The 15364-nt window shown below is 41.3% G+C and overlaps 1 protein-coding gene across 17 annotated transcripts in view; it reads right to left on the reverse strand.

The window, feature by feature from the left end:
* The window catches only part of CEP128 (centrosomal protein 128), a 475965-nt gene extending 462027 nt beyond the window's left edge, over positions 1–13938 (reverse strand). For 2 of the 17 annotated variants that reach the window (XM_070065332.1, XM_070065331.1), the window contains exon 1: positions 13695–13933. The gene's annotated coding sequence lies outside the window, so the exon portion shown is untranslated. Of the gene's footprint in view, positions 1–11800; positions 11957–12551; positions 12688–12742; positions 12823–13694 lie in introns of those variants that run through there. The other 15 variants (XM_070065326.1, XM_070065334.1, XM_070065327.1 and 12 more) reach the window with 15 other exon arrangements.
* Positions 13939–15364: the final 1426 nt, after the last annotated feature.

Genomic DNA, 15364 nt, shown 5'->3' on the forward strand with positions numbered 1-15364 from the left:
TGCCTCTGCTTTGCTGCGGGTGATAAGAGGTGGATAGCAGCTCAAGGCGCTTACTGCACGTGGCTTTTGGCCTGTTCTCTGCTTGGTATGGACGCTACCCTAGTTTCCAGATTTTCCCCTCTCTTTGAACTAAAGCTCTCACTTTCCTATGCACCTTTCGCACTAAATAAAAGCCTAAAATGTACCGTGCTGCCTTGTTTATCTATGCTGGTATTTATAATTCTTCTCTCAATATTAGACAAGAACCCTCTTGGGCTTATTAATATTGGGGATTTATTAATAAGCATATAGTGATATCATATGGCACCCCAAATTCCAGTGGCATATGTGGCACCCCAGATAGCACTTCCTGGGAACTTAAAGGGCCACATTTTTGTGTAGATTTTAGGGGGTTACCTCCAATTTCATGACCATGAGAAAAAGTACTCTTCTTTAAAACTACAATGAGCTAGTAAGAACAGAGTATTTACTATTTTAATCAAGGCTCTGAATCCCAATAAAACAGAGAACTCATGAACTAGCTTGAGCGAAATAAACACATTAAAAAAAAGATATAACAATAATGGTGGCAGTGGTGATGGTGATCATCATGTAGAAGCCAAAATAAGCAATAACAGTGATCATCAACATTTATATGGCCCTCACTCAATGTCAAATCCTGCTGTAAACACTTTACACATATTAACTCCCAACAACAGCCTTACAAAGTAAATACTGCCATAATCCATTTTACAGGTAAAGAAACTGAACTTCAGAAAATTAACTTGCCCAAACTCATACAGCTAGGAAGAAACAGAATACTTCTTTCACAGAGCCATACATACAGAGAGAGAGACAGACAGAAACAAAGAAAGAGACAGAGGGAGGAGGGGAGGGGGAAAGACAAAGAGAGAAAGAGATCTATCCCATGGAAGAAACTTGGCAGTCTCAATCTCCAGGCTCTATTTTTGCTCCCTTCTCATCAGGACAGAATCACATGGACTTGAGCCCACAAAGCAGGAGGTGTGCTGTCATGTTTGCTGGGAAAGGCCATGCAGCGTATAAAATAACTGCTTATTCACACATGGCAAAAACAAAACTAGTGGTTGCTCAGATGATTACAATGTCAATAATCTGTACAGTATCAAAAGAAAATAAAGTTACTTAATAGCTCCCTCCCTGTCCCACAGCAGAATGACAAAGATATTTTGGACTCACACAACCACAACACTCCCAAAATAAATGAGGCAGTTCATAAAATTAAAAAAGGTCAAGATTTCAAAAAAGAAAGAAAAGCTCAAAGCAAAAGAGAAATAAAAGTTACGGAAAAATGGCAACTAACAAACCCCTAAGATGAACTTAAGGCTTGTTTTGACAGCTGGAATTGCACCCTTGGATTTGCTGATAAAAAAAATATTCCCCAAACAGTAAACAAGAATTAAGCCCTCTGAAGGACAGATAACCTCTTTAAAAAATTTATTTATTTTATTTGAAAGGCAGAGTTACAGAAAGAGGGAAAGATGGAGGAAGAGATCTTCCATCTGCTAATTCACTCCCTAAATGCCCACAACAGCCAGGACTGGGCAAGGGTAAAGCCAGGAGTCAAGAATTCCACTTGGGTCTCCCATATGGCAGCCAGAACCAAATACTCGTGCCTCTGGTGCCTCCCAGTTGCACAAGGAAGCTAAATAGGAAGCTCGGAGTAGCCAGGATTCAAACCAGCACTCCAACACAGGATGCAGAAGTGCTAAGTGCTGACTCAACCAGCTGCAACACAATTGCCAACCCTTGCACACAACTTCTTCCAACTGTCCAGTCTGCCCCAGACTAAACAAGAGATCAGCATAGACAAAGACGCAGTTGGACCCCCAACTTTCAAGATATTTACAAAAGTTCTCAAAATGAATGATACCATTATGTTTAAATTAGACAATGAAAACTAGAGGACTGTATAACTGAGCCAACCAACCAACGTGTATTTTAAAACAACAATACATTATTTTAAAATTTTATTTAAAAACAGGGAAACTTCACTTTAAATTCTAATTTACAGTTTCTCTTAGAAAAATTGAAAATCTAGCAATATTGGAGCTGCATTTTCCCATGGCAACATGTATATAAATAAGGCATGCACAATCCTGTTTGCCCTAATCCCCACTGGCCCATTCCACACAGTGTCACTCAACTTCGGACTGGCCCCACTTAGTAGCTGAATTGCGATCCTATTTTATATAAAGTCAAAAAAAGTTTACCAGCCTCACTGTCCAGTTGAAAATGAGCAGCTTGGCCGGCGCCGTGGCTCAATAGGCTAATCCTCCACCTAGTGGCGCCGGCACACCAGGTTCTAGCCCCGGTCGGGGCGCCGGATTCTGTCCCAGTTGCCCCTCTTCCAGGCCAGCTCTCTGCTGTGGCCTGGGAAGGCAGTGGAGGATGGCCCAAGTGCTTGGGCCCTGCACCCCATGGGAGACCAGGAGAAGCACCTGGCTCCTGCCTTCGGATCAGCGCGGAGCGCCGGCCACAGCGCGCCAGCCGTGGCGGCCATTGGAGGGTGAACCAACGGCAAAAGGAAGACCTTTCTCTCTCTCTCTCTCTCTCTCTCTCTCTCGAAAGAAAGAAAGAAAGAAAGAAAGGAAGAAAGAAAGAAAGAAAGAAGGAAAGAAGGAAAGAAGGAAAGAAGGAAAGAAAATGAGCAGCTCAATTGGGGAGAATTAACCAGGAATAAATGCCCACAATAGGTACTCCCCTATGTAAATAAGAAGAAAGACTGGGTAAGACAGAATATTAAGATGGATCTCTGATAAGAGTTTCTGTACTAAACAAGCCTAGAGACTTAAAAAAAAAAAAGTACTACTACTGAGTAAATGGGATGACTTTAGGCAAACTGTGAAGTTGACCCATTATTGTGTCTATCAGAAACTAAATTCAGAAAAACACATACAGTAAACTGCATAATTTGTCCCAAATTCTTCATCCCTCCCTACTTGTGCTTCCTTCCTACCACAGGTAGAGTTATCTGCCCAGGCCCTTGACTCTGGATTCAGCTATCTGACTTGCTCCCCCATGAGATTTCTAGCTGGCACAGCACAAATACAGGCCTGAAATAGAATTATGCACTGAGCTTTTTCTCCTGCAACTCTTAGCATCTTTCCCATCTTGCTCTGCTGCAACTCTTCCTGGGTGTGAAGACATGCACATGCCAGCCTGTGGAAGGTGTGGGATACATGGATGCCCTCGTGTCTTCCAGCTTAGATGAGCAGATATACCAGCTGGCCTCAAACAAGTGAATGAGTCTAGCCGTGACAGTAAGACTGCCAGCTCTATTCTCAATTCCAGCTCTCTGCTGGTGCAGACATGGGAAGACAGCCAATTACAGCCCAAGTACAGCTGGGTCCCTGCTACCCACAGACTGAGTTCCTGACTTCCAGCTTCAGCCTGGGCATTGTACACATATGGGAAGTGAGCTAGCATATGGGAGCTTTCTCTCTGTCAATCTGTCTCTCTCTTAGCCCCTTGAACAAAATAAATAAAAATCTTAAAAAATAAATAAAACTAAGAGCTGTTACATTTGTCCATGATTTCTTAACAAATAATTTTATTTGGTTCAAAAGATAATTTGCTGAAATTTCCTCTCAATCCTACTCTCCTTGAGCAAATAGTTTCAGAATGCAGACATGTGACGGTCTTCTAACGGTAGAAGAAAAAAAGGACAAAGACAAGTTAGGATGCAGAAAATAAACATAAGCAGTAGTATGAATAAGAGGCTAGCAGTTTTGGGGGAAAAAAATCAAAGCAATCATAAGTGGCAGTTGAGGCTATTTATTTGTTCCCATAATAATTTCAGTTCTTCAAAAGAAAAAAGCTATTTCTTAACTACATCATAAACCATAATTGTTTTCTTCCTCCTACTTTATGAAGAAAGCAGGAACTCTTCTTGAGTTCCCTAGTAAATGAAACACTGACCATTTTAAGACAGGAAGTATTTTGTATTGCCATTGATCCCTTAAATTTGCCACCTACTTCACAACTTACAAAGCATTTCCACTACCATGTTTTCCATATGGTCTTTATTTCAACCCTGTAAGTTTGACATAATCACAACTTCAGTTTTGCTACTAAAGGAAAATTAAAATTTGAATAAATTATTTATCGAATAATTTGTTGAATATTTGTTTAAAAATTGCAGTAACAAAACTAGGACTCCAATCTTGTATCTGGGACTAGTGTCACGGTGTAGCGGCTAATGCTGCAGCCTGAGATGGCAGTATCCCATAAGGGTGCTGGTTCATGCCCCATCCGCCTCACCTCTGACCCAGCTCCCTGCTAATGGCCTGGGAAAGTGGTGAAAGATGGCCTAAGAGCTTAGGCCCCTGTTCTCCATGTGGGAGACCTGAAGAAGCTCCTGGCTCCTGTCTTCAGTCTAGCCCAGCCTCAAGTGCTGCAGTCATCTCAGGGGTGAACCAGCGATGCAAGAATTTCTGTTTCTCCTTCTCCTTCCGTCACTCTTTCAAGTAAATAAAAATCCTGTGTCTATGAACCAGTGTACTTTCCTCACTGCATTTTAAACACTAAAGAACAAATTCCGAGTACACTGCCTAATCACTGAAATGTTTCCTTTGTTTTTCCCTCCCATCTCTCTCATGATCCACCCTTCATAGCCAGTATCCAGAAATGCATTTAAGGAATAAAAATCCTTTATATATTTATTGACTTAGACCTGAAGGTTTATATAATGACTATAAGATATTAAATATGTAAATCTGCTATAAATATGATTTCCTATAGTCATTTTAAAGGTTTTTAAAATAATCCTTTCTCTTACTAAGAATAAATACAGTATCTTTCAGGCAGAAAAATGTCCCTATTTTTTTCAAAAATCATATCCTAAGACCTTAAAGTTAAAAAAAAAATGGCGTTCTGGTGGCAGGCATTTGGTACAGCAATTAAGACACCATTGTTGAGGCCAGTGTTGTGGCGTAGTGGGCAAAGCCGCTGCCCACATTGCAGGCATCCCATGTGGGCACTGGTTCTAGTCCCAGCTGCTCCACTTCCAATACAGCTCTCTGCTATGGTCTGGGGAAGCAGCAGAAGATGACCCAAGTGCTTGAGCCCCTGCACCTATGTAGGAGACCCAGAAGAAGCTCCCTAACTCTGCCTTTCAAATGAATAAGTAAGTCTTAAAAAAAAAAAAAAAAAAAAAAAAAAAAAAAACACCATTGGTGGGGGGCGGGGGGAGTGTCGTGGTACAGCAGGTGAAGCATCAGCCTGCAACACTGGCATCTTATGTGGGCACCATTTCAAGTCCTGGCTGCTCCATTTCTGATCCAACTCACTGTTAATGCACCTGGGCCCCTGCTACCCATGTGGGTGACCCAGATGAAGCTCCTAGTTCCTGGCTTCAGCCTGACCCAGCCCTGATTGTTATGACCATTTGGGGAGTAAACCAGAGGGTGGAAGATCTCTCTGTGTGTCTTTCCCCCTCTGTTAACTCTGCCTTTCAAATGAATAAAATAATCTTTAAAAAAAAAAAAAAAAAAAAAAAAAGCTAGCCGGCACCACGGCTCAATAGGCTAATCTTCCGCCTAGTGGTGCCGGCACACCAAGTTCTAGTCCTGGTCGGGGCGCCAAATTCTGTCCCGGTTGCCCGGTTGCCCCCCTTCCAGGCCAGCTCTCTGCTATGGCCCGGGAGTGCCGGGAGTGCCAGGAGTGCAGTGGAGAATGGCCCAAGTGCTTGGGCCCTGCACCCCATGGGAGACCAGGAGAAGTACCTGGCTCCTGCCTTCAGATCAGCACAGTGCGCCGGCCGCAGCGCACCGGCCGTGGCGGCCATTGGAGGGTGAACCAAAGGCAAAGGAAGACCTTTCTGTCTGTCTCTCTCACTGTCCACTCTGCCTGTCAAAGAAAAAAAAAAAAAAAAAAAGCAAAAGACACCACCTGGGATGCTCACTGAGCTCAAGGCTCAAGCACCAATACCACTTCCAATACCAGCTTATTGCTTAACCACACCCTAGGAGGCAGCCAGTGATGGCTAAGTACTTGGGTATCAGCCATTCACACAGGAGACCTGGACTAAGTTCTGGATGCTTGACTTCAGCCTGACCCTGCACCAGCAATTGCTGGCAACTGGGTAGTGAACCAGCAAATAGAGAATCAAGCTGTCTGTCTCTCTCTCTCTTTGCCTTGTACATAAATTAAAACAAATTTTAAAAGTTTTAATTTTAAAAATGGCATTTTCTTTTTGGCATTTTTTTTTGTTTGCTTCTCTTTTTCTCCCATTCTTCTCCATCCCTGTATCACTTTATTCCCTCATCCCTCCTTGAAATTTTATCTTTGCCTCTTTTCCTGAATGCTTCTAGAATTAAGAACTGGAATACATTCTTACCGTAGTTATTGATATGATTATTGAAACACTCTATGTTTCTTATTATAAAATGTAAAAGTGGGTAAATAGAAGAATGTGTATGTTTTCTTCCCAAATATAACATTTCTGAATTTTATAATTAAGGTCACATCCTGGACTGTAACATTACCCCCTTCCCACAACTGTTTTAAATATATAAACTAAATTTTTTTAAGATTTATTTATTTGAAATACAGAGTTACAGAGAGAGGTTGAGACAGAGAGAGAGGTCTTCCATCCACTGGTTCACTCTCCAGATGGCCACAACAGCCGGAGCTGCGCCGATTTGAAGCCAGGAGCTTCTTCTGGGTCTCTCACGTGGGCGCAGGGGCCCAAGGACTTGGGCCATCTTCTACTGCTATCCCAGGCCATAGCAGGGAGCTGGATCCGAAGAAGAGCATCCGGAACTAGAACCAGCGCCCATATAGTATGCCGTCACTTCAGGCCAGGGTTTTAACCTGATGCGCCACAGCACTAGTCCTAAACTAAAATTTTTAATGCAAGGGATTATAAAGGAATCCAAGGTAGGGTTATATATGTACATAGAAAATAATATGTACATGAGAAAAGATACCCAAGATTACACAGCTACCAAGAGGCAGATCTGAGTCTTGAACCATCTCCACACTCCAGGTTCCTAACCACCCATAATTCATGACGTCTCCTAACTCATTCCTAGCCACCAAAATGCCTACCCACTTGAGTCTTCTCCTATCCATTCCAACCTTCACTCACATTCCACTGCTCACATGACTGTGTTGAGGCTCTTAAATTAGTTCAAGAGCCCAGGTCGTCAGTCATCCTTCACCTCAACAAAAGACCAGAGAAAACTAAAAACCTACATTCTGCTGCTAACAAGCTATTCTCCTATAGCTCCTACTCCTCACTGATGTCCAAATGCCTATCCCTGCTTAACTACTGCCACCGACTTAAAATTCTATTCAACCTTCCATATACAGCTTAAATAAGAAAGTCTCAAGGAAGCCATCCATTTTCCGCCAGAACTATCTTTCCTCCCTCTGCATTTCTGCATTCTTAAAACTCTATGACTGTAGCATGACAGTTATTAAACTTGTCCATGAAATGTAATAATTTGTGCCATGGAATGTTTTTTTGATTTCTCAAAGATGTCACCCATCTCACATTTAAGCTTACACGCTAGAATTGCTGCCTCAAACATTATTTTATCTTACTTTCCCTTGACTAACTTCTATTGCTCCTTTAAGACTTACCTCTAAGGAAATTTCCCCCAGAAAGCCCTCCTTCACTGCTGCCCCCAACTCTGGTCCAAGTACCCTCTGCTGTGTTCCTACAGTGGATATGCCCTTATCACAGCCTGCAGATTGCTAACTGGTTGTTTACTTGCCTGTCTCCCTTACTAGACTCTAAAATCTCATTGGAGATTCTATTTATTTTGTTCATGGTTCATTTCAACACATAGCATAGAGTCTCGCATGTAACAGACTTCTAAATTAATTTACAATTAAATTTTCCTGATTATCTTGTCTAATTAATCCAGAAACAAATTTCAAAGTATATGTAGGGCTTTACAAATATCAAGTACAAATTTAAAAATTACTGAATGAGGAAATTCTTGTGGTAAATGACCTATATTAATTATTTTAAGTTGTCAAACAACATGGATTGAGCTGCAAAATAGTATAAATGTGAACACTGGATAATTCCTATAATAAAGGTAAATATTTCAAATTCATTTTAATACATTTGTTAAAATTACTAACAAATGAATCAAGCCTAGCAGGTTTACCTGAGTTATAGTGAAGCATTTTATTTATGATCATCATTTGCAACCACCAGTATTTCTCTAATTGTTTATCTGTACTATCAAGCTCTAAACTCCAAATTACCTAGGCTCTTTATCATCTGGGCCCATTCTCTGTACTGTTTCAATGTACCAACTGCTGTTCATATGCAAACACATTTTTACTATTTTAAAGCTTTACTCTTCTCCTCTCTATATAATCTGTAAAATTGCCTGTCAATTCATCCTTTAAAATAATAGTCACAATGCACTTCTTCCATGAGGCCTCTTTTCATTCACAAGAGCTCAGCTCGGGCTTAGCTTTAATTCACTCATCTAGGGGCCAACGCTGTGGCATAGCACATAAAGCCACCCCCAGCAGTGCTGACATCCTATATGGGCGCCAGTTCTAATCCCGGCTGCTCTTCTTCATATCCAGCTCCCTGCTATGGCCTGGGATAGCAGTAAAAGATGGCCCAAGTTTTGGGGCCCCTGCACCCACGTGGGAGACGTGGAAGAAGCTCCTGGTTCCAGGCTTCAGCTTGGCTCAGCTCCAGCAGTTGTGGCCATCTGAGAAGTAAACCAGCAGATGGAAGATCAATCAATTTCTCTCTCTCTGCCTCTGCCTCTCTGTAGATCTGCCTTTCATAAATAAATCTTTCAAAAAAATTCACTCATCTACTCATCCATTAACACAGTCATTCTCAAGCATGCACTCATTCATTCATTCAGCATCTGCTTCATGGCAAACCATGTGCACAGGGGAGACTTTTGAATAGCTAAATACATTCCTATAACCATAAATACTCTCAACCACCAAACACTCCAAGTATCAGCAATATACAGATCTATGGTAAGGGCTATACAAAGCTCAGAAAGGCATGTATATCTGATAAAGACTTGATAAGCCTCTTAAAGTCATTCATTTTTAACTCTAAACAAGGTTAAAAATCTAAAGAAAAAACTTGTAAAAATATCTGCAGTGTATGGGAATCAAGATTAATCAGCTCTCTAAAAAACACAAGCAAAAGAACAGTTCAGTAATAAAAGGCACAAAGGACAGATTAACAGGCAATTCACAGGCCCTAACAAACATATAAACACTTTATTTCCAAGAACTGCCAATTAAGATCATAAAATAATATTCTTGTTTATCTGTTTTATACAGATGAAAAAAGGGTCTCACCACAGGGTTGGCAAGGGCCTGCTTTGTCACAGGGTATTAACATAAAAAAATTAAAAAAGCTTTTTTGAGGAACAATCTGACAATACAAGTAAAAATAAGTAATATAAATACAGTTTGACCTAGAAATTCTACTTTTATGAATATTATCCAAGGAACAAAAGATATATGATGATTACATCTTATATGTAGAAGCAGGTATAAGAATTTCATTGTATATTTATACTTATAAAAAAATTAAGAGGTGTCAGCATTGTGACACAGTAGGTTAAGCCACCACCTGCAATGCCAGCGGCCCATATGGGTACCAGTTCAAATCTAACTGCTCCACTATTGATCCAGCTCCCTACTAATGTGACTGAGAAAGCAGTGAAAGATAGTTTAAGTACTTGGGCCCCTATACCCACATGTGAGACCCAGATGGAGTTCCAGGCTCCTGGCTTCAGCATGGCCCAGCTCTGGCCACTGGGGCCATTCGGAGAGTAAACCAACAGATAGAAGATCTCTCTGTGTGTGTCTCTCCCTTTCTCTCTGTAATTCTGCCTTAAAAAAAAAATCTTTAAAAGTAAATTAAGAAGAAACACAAATTCCCTAATAAAGAATATATTAAACGTATCTAATCACTGTGCTACAGTATAGCAGGTAAAAGAGACAACAGAGAACTTTACATGCTGACAGGTAACAAGGTGACTACATCATTACAAGAAAGAAAACTATACTTCAGAATAGTAACAATGTACCAGGGGTTATCAGAAACTTCATCAAAAATTATTATGAAAAAAATGCACATATTTTAACAATTACTTGCACCAAAACAAGCTTATCTTTTAATCCCATCTGTCCAATAACTTTTTGAAGTCCCCTCATATACTAAAATCATTTCCTATTAGAATCAACCAAGTGACATTATTATTACATGGATAATAGCGAATCTAGATTCTTATATTATTTATAATATACTTATATATTTATATTATGCATATTATTTTATACTTATATTTTATAAATTTATATTTATATTCTATATTATTTCAAAATGTGTCTAGACGATATTATCCTATTAGGACCCCCAATCTCTGAAATTCTTTAATCCTAAGAATTCTGTATACCATAGATCATGAGCACAGTGTATTTCAAGATTCCAGTACATATTTCCCAGACATATTAGTACTTTTTTATCTATCAAAAAACAAAATAAAAATACATCCAGATTTTAAATGTGTTGCAAAATTTAAATTTCTAACACTACATGCTTGATTATCAATGACAATTCACGTTGACCATGCTCATTTTATCACAAACTCTTAAAACTCTTACCTCAATAATAACATAAGAACAATAATATCTTGGAAAAAAATGCTAAGTGTAAATCAAATCCCAATACAAGCCAATTACAAACAGCAATAAGCCCCACCCCACAGTGGGTGAGACTGCGATTTGGAGTTAAAAGACCCAGGAATAAAGACCACCTTTCTGGGCACAGACTTATGGCATAAAGGTTCCATACCCCTTAAGATGTTTTGGTCCAGGCTACTCTGCTTCCAGTCTAGCCAGAAAGAACCAGGTGGAGTTCTGGGCTCCAGGCTTTGGCCTGGCCTGGCTGTTGCAGCTTTGTTGTTGTAGATATTTAGTGAGTGAACAAGCAGATGGAAGATCTCTCTCCCTCTGTCTCTCTGTCTCTGTGCCATTCAAATAAAATGAAAATAAACTAAAATATATATAAATATATATAAGCATTTATATATAAGTATATATACTTATACATATATATAAAGACCAGTCTTTCAAGTCCAGAATCCCAGGCAAATCAAATAACCTACTTGGACCTCAATAGCCTCCTCTATAAAATTAAGATAAGCATAACAAGAGAAATAAATATAACACCTGTAAAAGATACCTAACACAGTGCCTGGTACAAAAGAGGTTCTCAAATACCGGTCTAGGGGCTGGCGTTGTGGCATTCCGACATCAGCATCCACGTGGGCACCAGTTCAAGTCTCAGCCATTCCACCTCCCTGCTAACGGGCTGGGAAAGCAGTGAAGATGGCCCAAGTGCGTGGGCTTTTGCACTCACATGGAAGACCTAGATGAAACTCTTGGCTCCTGACTTCGGCCTGGCCATTGCATACATCTGAAGAGTGAACCAGTTGATGGAGGATCTCTCTCTCTTCCCCCGCCCCTTGTCTCTCCTTTTCTCTCTGCCTTTCAAATAAATAAATTAAAAAAAAAAAAAAAAAAAGCACTGGTCTAACAGTAACTAGTACATCATTGTTGCTTTTGTTAGGTTTATAAAAGGCACTTCAACAGCTATTTTGTTCACCTGGATTTTTCTAACATGGATACACAACCATACTTTATTTTTCTACTACATATTAGAAAGGGGCCTCTTGACTCTAGAAGTCTATGTGTTGAATAGACTTTTCTGCTATAAATATGAAAAAAACATTATCCCAGAAACTTGGGGAGAAAGCATACTTACAAAGCACACCCCCAAAACTCCGTGTTGCTCTCCTCTGAGCTCAGTGCTCTTCTGAGGCACACATGTCTGCCTCCTATCATCTCTTCATGAGGTTCAAGGCAAAAGGCCTAGTCAAGTAGATGATCTTGGGTCGCCCCTACACTTTCCCCAAACCACCTACAGATAAATGAAACAAGGGGGTAAAACATACCCTCAGCTTTGAGTTGTGTCACCAATAAAACAGAAAAATTAGATCACCTCCCTTGTGCACAGATTATGGTGCACATCACATACCAAGAAAAATGAGCCCAGGGTTAGCCACACATGTGACCTCACTAGACCGTGTCACATCTCAGAGCCTGGCCTGCATATTCCTCATGGTGACTTCTATCCATGCCTAACCGCTCACCGGGCTGGTGAAATCCTGCCTCGCTGGGAAGTGCAGCCCAAGGCAGGCCGAAATTACTGTCCCTGACCCTATCTGCCAGTCGATAAACGAAGCCAGGTAATGAAATCAACATGTTACTTGTGAATCTGGTGGCCTGGTTGTATTTCTAAGCCCGTTCAACCCTCCTATAGGAAATATAAGCTGCCCAGTCCATACCATACTTAGTCTTGCAAATAAATAAATGGAAGTAAAATATCTTTGGTCACAGAAAAGAGCTATAAACAGTAATATTTTCCACTCTTTGTGACTTGGCTGTAAGAATCCACACAGTGATCTAGAGAATTGGTAGTTCTCCACATAAAAAGTAAATCTGGGAATACATACACAAGCCATTTCAAGAAAAAAAGAGAAGATTCTGGAAAAGTTAGCCAAAATAACTTTTGGAAGATAGTTCAAAGTGATCCAGAAAAGACATGCTGAAAGGACGCAGGTGTGGTACACACGGCACTCTTCCAACAAAGCAGCTACCGTCACCCCACGAGATGAGTCACTGGCACAACCAAAGTTCTCCATACCAATGAAAGTTCCAGTAGGTGCTATGTAATACGGAAGTCCCTCGCCCCATGTGGCTACAGAGCTGGAGAAATCTGGACACCTGAAATGGACATTTGCTGTAATTAAACACCAGTTTCCCAGGACTTACCACCATTCTTTTAAAAAGAAAGTAAAATATCTCAATACATTTTATATTTACTACATGTTAAGCTTTGATGTGTTCTTCTAAATAAATGATTAACATTGAATCAAACAGTTTCCTTTCACTTTTTTTAATGTAGCTACTACAAAACTTAAAACTACCTGTGTGGCCCACATTATATTTCCATAATACAACATTGTTCTGCATAATTAACGAAAACAAATAACAAACACTGAGCCCTCGCCCTGTGCTAGACGCTTCACCCACAGCACGAAGCATCACCCTCAGCTTTCATCAGAGGTCTGCCTCAGACACCGGGGCCATCAAAACCAACAAAGGATGCAGCTGTGGTTGAAAAGGCAGGTGGTCTTAAGAAACCACTGAAGTGCCTAGTAACAGCTAGGGTGTAGCCTAACTCTCCTGTTGGCACAGGAGAAAAGCAGGTCCCTGAAACCAGATCCCCGAGCCCAGCAAACTTTGTCGCTCCATCACAGGTACAAAAACCAAGCTATACCCAAGACAGGCCAGCAAACCCACAGTACGAGTCCAAAAGGAATCTAAACCTCCACAGGTGGCGGCGGCAGGGCAAGCGCCCTCCAAGGGAGCACCACACAGCCCAAATTCACTGGAAAATTTGCCGGGACCTGACAGTGCACACCTGCGCCGACGAGGGGCCTCCCGTCCCTAGCCCCCCGTCCCTAGCCCCACCCCAGATCTCCGCGAAGCGCCGGTGTTCCCACGCGGGAGACATCAGGAAGACGGACCTAAAACGTCTCCAGCAAGACAGGGAAGTGGTAGACAACAAGCCAAGGGGCGGTGAGGGCAGGTACCTGAGACAGGGGCTGACTCCGGGTCCTTAGCGCCCTTTCATGGCCGAGGCCCTACCCAGTTCCCGCCGCTTCCAGTCACCTAGAAGGTGCAACTGACCAAACACTGCGGCGCAACCGACTCTATCCTCCCCAGACTCGCCGCTATGGCAACTTGAACTAGCCGCCCAGCCGCTGAGAGAGTGCGGGAACCCCGCTGCTGCCGCTTGGCCCTCTGGGAATTGTAGTCCATTTCCTCCAAAGGGCAACGAGACACCAAGAGAGAGCGGCCTAAGAGAAACTACACGTCCCAGAAAACCATGCGTGTGGCCTTCAGGTGACTTTCCCGGAAGAAGCTGGATTAGCGGACTCCAGGGTCCCTCTTGCCCTGCGCTATTTTTTTTAAAGGGCCAGTGTCCTGTGTAACAGGCGAATTCCAAACAGAAAGTGAATTAGAATGCTGTCTTGTCCTGCTTGTAATTTTATAAAGTGGAGAACAGGGAAAGATGAAAACCCCTGGAATATGAGGTCCCAGAGTCTTATTCCAAAAGCTCCCTAGTTCTGGGAACTGGAAAGGACCAGAGAAGATTCTCTAGTCAAACATTTTAGATCTAGAAAGGGTAAGTGCCTAAGATCATGTAACTCATTCATGGCAAACCAAAAGGCGGGTATGAGGCTGTCAACTCATTACTGCTGCTACCTTCAGCATAGGGCGTCTTCTCCTCACTCCTACAACAAAGTAGAAATATTTTCCCCTAAGAGGTGTCAGTCTCAGGCACGAAGAGGGAATAAAAACCTCAACAAAGAACCGAACTTGGAAAAAGCTAAGAAGTAAAAATCAAATTACATAAGATGCTCCCTACCTCCACTCTGGGCAGGGGGGTAAGACAACACTGACCCTACCCTCCTCCACGCTAAAATCAAATTTTCCTGATCTGTGAATAGTCCCTGTCTGCCTCAAGAAGAGTTAGATCATGTACATGACACAGGTTCCCTATTCCAACAGTTCTGTACTGAAATGACCATTGCCCAACAGGTCCTCCTTTCTTAGCCCTTTAGGCAAAGGAACCTAAACTTTCAAAAATTTTTTCCTTTTCATCTCTCCCTCAAACTTCTCCCTCTGCCTCCCTTCTATTCTTCCCTCCCTCTCTCTTTCACAACCCAAGTAGTCAGTACACAAATTTGCTGCAGCAAAACTATCAAATATTTTTTTTCTGTTCAACACTGAGAGGTAAAAGCTATTTCCTTATATGGACTGAACATAAGTATTCTAAAGACCTACCTACATATTGCATCTGTCTTCAAGTTGCTTGGTCAAAATTGTAACTCAAGAATACACTCCACCTGTCAGAGATTAAGAGAATTCAGAATAGCTATAAAATTTCCCCCGTATGCATGCAAAAGCATAATAATCTGTTTGTTAACATTTTAATTTTTTCAAAACAATTAAATTGTTCACCTAATTCTGCATCATATGCTGCATCTTTCCAGAATTCAGACTTTGGCTTAGACGCTGAACATGTAATGATAACGAGGAAATAAACAACACAGTGCTTGGCCACAAGTTGCTCAGCATAGTCAAGTAAGGAAAACAGACCAATAAATAAGTTATTGCAAAGTTGGATAATAGAACACTGCATAGGTTTCTATGGAAAAGCATAAAAGAGAAACCTCCTAAGGAAATTATATTTGAT

This window comes from Oryctolagus cuniculus, chromosome 20, assembly GCF_964237555.1.
Source record: "Oryctolagus cuniculus chromosome 20, mOryCun1.1, whole genome shotgun sequence".
In the NCBI taxonomy this organism is placed as follows: Eukaryota; Metazoa; Chordata; class Mammalia; order Lagomorpha; family Leporidae; genus Oryctolagus; species Oryctolagus cuniculus.